Raw genomic sequence first — 5,336 nt, 5'->3', positions numbered from 1 at the left:
ACCAGAAGTAGAGGCTTCTGTTTCTTCACAATTAACTGTAGCTGATAACTTAAAAAATTCAGAGAAAATTAATTTTTTACTGTAACAATTTCTGAAATACTTTTAGGAACATCGTTCTCAATCCTCCAGACTTTGAGAGTTGTAAAGACAACAATTTCCACAAGGTTATGATAACAGCAGCACTGCTGATCAGTGGAATTGGGACTTTACGCCACATCTTCTAATTCCAAATTCTGGATTCACTATCCTAGATTATGTGATTTAGGAATAATTTGGAGTCTGCAGAGTTTAATCTTATCGTGTGACCTTAGGCAGTGCTTTCTTAGGTGAGGTAACTTTTTTTAAAAAATATTTTTTTAGTTGTTGATGAACCTTTATTTATTTGTATGTGGTGTTGAGAATTGAACTCAGTGCCTCACATGTGCTAGGCAAGCGCTCTACAACAAAGCCACAATCCCAGCCCCATGAGGTGACTTTTAAATACATCTTTGAAAAGAGGGGATCCAATCCTTCTCTGGAAGTAGTCAGAGCCTGCCCTTCGGGGGCCTCAATATGTGGTCATCAGGATATCCCAATATAATTTGGGAGAGGAATTCTATCTTTCTATACCTAAACAGAATGAAAAGGGGCCTCCAATGAGATCAGTGTCAACCCTTTAGTTTAAAATAATTTTAGAAGATAAGGGTTCTCTGTGGGGCAGGTGTAAGAACAGCTAACAGGTATGGGGATGTAGCTCAGTGCTAGAGAGCTTGCCTTGCATGTGCCATGCACAAGACCCTGGGTTCAAGCCTCAGCAACACACACACATACATACAGGATGCTTTTCATGAGACAGAGTAATTGTAGCATCTGCAGTTCTTCCCAGGATAATAGATTTCTTGGATCACACTTAGAGGTATTCACTTTTCTCTGGTTCTTGATCTGCAAAGAACCTTTCTCCTGTGCCGTGAGTCTGACTCTGGTATAACCATATGTGCTTGTCTCCAAGCTCTAGTCGTTTGTACAACGAGCAGAAGCAAGCAGTGCCTACAGGTATCCATAGCAACCTGGAAGCATTGATTTGAGAATAGAAAAAATAAAATGTTAAAAGGAATAACTCCTTTTCCATGAGGTTTACCTCATTCTACCTAAGGTGCAGAATAAAGAAAAAAAAAATACTCCAGGCCAGAATTATCCATTTTTTTGTCAGTTGATACAATACAGATGGTGACAGACAGTGTAAGCAGCGTAGAGACAATGGCCTGTGCTTCTCTCCTACAATGGAGATTCCACATCAAATGAAACATTTTCTCATTTCTATTCTACCAGGCAGTGTACTAGGCAAATACCTACTCATATGCTAAAAGTTTCTTGTATTTGTCCAGCACTTTCACAAACATTTGATCTACAAAGTCTTATAAATCAATAAGAGTAAGTCACTTTACAGATGATGAAATGGAAGCTCAGGTTTGTGGTGAGGTGGCTGGGAAATGCTGGCCGCAAGAGTCAATTCTTGGGCTTTGGGATGAAACCTACCACTGTTTCTACTGCACAATACAACTACTGGAGATGAAAGCACCATTAGTAACCCATAAAACTAGAAATCCAAGTCCAGTGCAGCACATACTTTTAACCCCAGCAACTCACAAGGCTGAGGCAGGAGGATTGCAGGTTTGAGACCAGCCTGGACAACTTAGGGAGACCCTATCTCAGAAAAAAAGAGATGGGGGTGTAGATAGAGATGTAGCTCAGGAGAGTACCTGGTTTCAATCCTGGGGTGGGGTTGGGGGAGTGAAAGACCAGGAATCCTGTTGAGTTAAAAATTAGTCCCTGGGATTGAACTCAGAGGCACTTAACCACCAAGCCACATCCCCAGCCCCTTTTTCCATGTTTTATTTTAAAGACAGGATCTTGCTGAATTGCTTAGGGCCTCGCTAAGTTGCTGAGGCTGACTTTGAACTTGCCATCCTCCTACCTCTGCCTCCAGAACTACCAGGATTATAGGTATGTGCCACCACACCTGGTCAGGATTTCCATTTTGAAAATAAAAGTGGGCACAAAATTTTGAGTTTGTTTAGGTTTGAATGTTGTATATGTGTGTGTATATGCATTGTAAGTCCACTCTTCTAGCCAAGACATCTTCCAAGATCTGGTCCTAAATTTCCAACTGGTGAACACTACTATGTGGATTCCATCCTTTCAACTCCAGCACCTCAAAATTAAAGCCCAAACCAATTATGTACTTGTGTCCCTACCTGTTAGCAGTCATTTTCAACGACTTCCTTTCACTCATTTCACTCACCAAGCTGCAAGAAGTTGTCCTTTGTAATGCCTCATGGGCACCTTCTTTCCAGCCCTATTAATCACAGACCAAATCCAAGACTTAATTATTTCTATGTATGACTGCAATGACCACCAGATCTAAAGTATTAATAGGAAGACCTTTCACTTACAGGAATAAATATCATACCTGGGATTTCTATCCTTAAATCTGGAAAGCAGTCCAGCCCTGCTCAATTGTACTTTGTTTTCAAATCTAAAGTAATTACCATATACCTGCCTGAACTCAATTTTAAGCTGCATACTGCATATTCATTTTCTTTTTTAATTTGCAAACTTACACAAAAATAAGCATTTTAATTAGTTTTCATTTTAACATTCTTTGATGTTAGCAATTATATTTTAAATGATAATTAGTAAGCTATAATTTAAAGTTCAACCAAATCAAACTGGAAAAAAGTCTCCCTACAGAACATGTGCTTAAGACTCATCACCTCAAAGCTTAGGCTTTCCATTATCACCCTTCCCTGGAGAATTTTCATTAAAGAAATGTTCAAGTAGACATGAAAATAGAATAGTGTAAATAACCAGTTCTAGACTGTTAAATTAGTCTTTTGGGGGGCGGTGGGAGGCGTTCTAGAAATTGAACTCAGGGCACTTTGTCACTGAGCCACATTCCCAGCTTTTTATTTTTGATTTTGAGACAGAGTCTCAATAAGTTTCCTGGACTGGACTCAAACTTGGAACTCTCCTGCCTTAGCCTCTTGAGACGCTGGGATTACAGGTGTGTACCACTGTTAAATCAGTGTTTAATATTTTATTTTTATAACCTCAAAGAGATGATCAGTCATTTTGTCAATTTCTAGCTCAAAAATAAGTGGTTAGCCTTCTTGGGAATCTTCAGATTTAAGAATGTCCCTTGTAAAAGTAGTATGATACTTATTTTAAATAATTTTTAGGTACGCCTTTATTCCACATGCAAACAGAGAAATAACATGTATCCCATTTGTTTACAATAAAAAAAAACCCTGCAAAAAAAAATTAATTTTTAAAGTAATTTAATAGCAGCGACAGAACATATATTTTCAGTCAACATATATTAACTGAACACCTGCTATTTGCCAGGTATTGTTCTAAGCACTGGGGCTACATCAACAAAGAAAAGAAAAATCCCTGTCCTGTGGTACTTGCATTCTAATGAAGGTTGGTTGACAGGCATATAATGTGTATCAGATGGCAAGTGTTGTGGAGAAAAATTAAGTAGGGAAGGAGGAACAGGAGGACTCGAGAGGAGTTGTCACAGTTTAAAACAGGAAAGTCAAGAAAGGCCTTCTGAGAAGTGACAGCCTATAGGAGGCCAAACGGTAAGGCATGGCAATATGGAGAAGAGCTTTCTGGGCAGAGGTGCAAAGGTCTTGAGGCTGCAGCAGAGTAAAGAAGGAGAATAATAGGTGATGAAGTCACAGGTCAATGAGGGCCAAGGATCAGAAAGGACCTTGTAGACAATATAAGTTTTGACTTTTACTCTGGGATAGAGAGCTAATAGGAGATTTTTAAGGGGGATGACGACTTTTACCTGGGTTCTGACAAGATCACTCTGGCTTTTGTGTTGAGCGCAGCTGCAGAGAAGGCAATGCAGAAGCACCGAAACCTGCTAGGAAGCAGGTGAGAGATAATGGCTTGGGGCAAGGTGGTAGCAGTGAGATCAGATTCTGGATATGTTCTGAAGGTACAAACAACAGTATTTGCTGACATACTAGTATTTTCCTCATTGCTGTGAGGAAAGAATAAAGAATGACTCCTAGGTTTTGGACCTGAGGAACTGAGGATGGAATTGCCATTCACAGAAAAGGGAAAGAAAAGCAGGTTTTATTCATTTTCGGTCCTAAGTTTGCAATTCCTATGGCATCCAAGTGATGTCAGATCTGAAAGTTCAAAAAATTATTGTGGCTGAAGATATACATTTGGGAAGTCATCCACATGCAGTTGGTCCCAGACGAAAGAGAACGAGAGCCAGAGTCTCAACTAGGCCATCTCTCTCCACATTAAATAATGACCTCAAGTAGGGCTTATTCCTGAACAAAGATGACCCAATATTTGAGGTCTAGCAGTGCCACTCACCACAATCATAACAGAGCAAAAACCACATGATTATTTCAGTAGATGCAGAAAAGCTATTTGATTTTTTTAAAATACCCATTTATGAATTTTCTTTTAAATTTGGGGAAATTTTGGTAGAAAGGAGCCTTCTTAATCTGATGAAGAGTATTTGCTGACACTCTGAATAAATAATACACCTAACACTGAAGGTCCCTAAGCATTCTGAATGAAGTCAACAGCTAGGCAAGGGTTTCGCAGGACTTCTGTTACTGTACCCGAGGTCCTAGTCAACGAAGTGAGAAGAATGAGGAGTGCACTGAAAGAAGACGCCAAGTTGTCTGTAGCACTTCCACAGGGTATTTGAATTATTCCCATGATAATCCTGTTAGGAATTAGTCACAGGTAAGGAATCTGAGGCAAACTTGCACAGTCATTAAGTAACAGAGTTGAGCCTTGCCTCAGGTCTTCTGGGGTTGTCATCTGCTTTGCTCTTTCTTTGTACCTAAAGTAACACATTTCTTATGGTTCGCTTTCCATTCCTGCAGCCACTTCATCAGTCTTGTGCCTTGATTCCTTCAAGTAGCCTCCCTACTGCAGTCCCAGCTTTCCTCCCATTCCCAGCAAACGCACCTTGCACATGTTGCCAGACCAGTCCTCCTGTCCTGTGCACTTCTTCAGAGTTCCTGGCAGAGTGTTGCAGAGGAGGTACAATGCTTCATCCCCACTGTTGATGGTGTGTTCTTTTGCAGAGGGAGCTTAATTAACATAATGCTTCCGTTTGTTGCTCCACCTAACTCTTCCTCATGGAGGGTAAAAGGATAACCTGGTTAGTGGATGATTACTTTTGATTCATATTTCTCAACTGAGTGGAACCAGTCTACCAAAGCTTAATGGGTTGAATGTAGGGAATCTCTTCTTTTTATCCATACTTCTTCCACATGACCAGTAGGAAGCAACAACTCTAGTGAGAGTACCTG

This window comes from Sciurus carolinensis, chromosome 13, assembly GCF_902686445.1.
Source record: "Sciurus carolinensis chromosome 13, mSciCar1.2, whole genome shotgun sequence".
Taxonomy (NCBI): domain Eukaryota; kingdom Metazoa; phylum Chordata; class Mammalia; order Rodentia; family Sciuridae; genus Sciurus; species Sciurus carolinensis.
Note: the sequence above shows the minus strand (reverse complement) of the source record.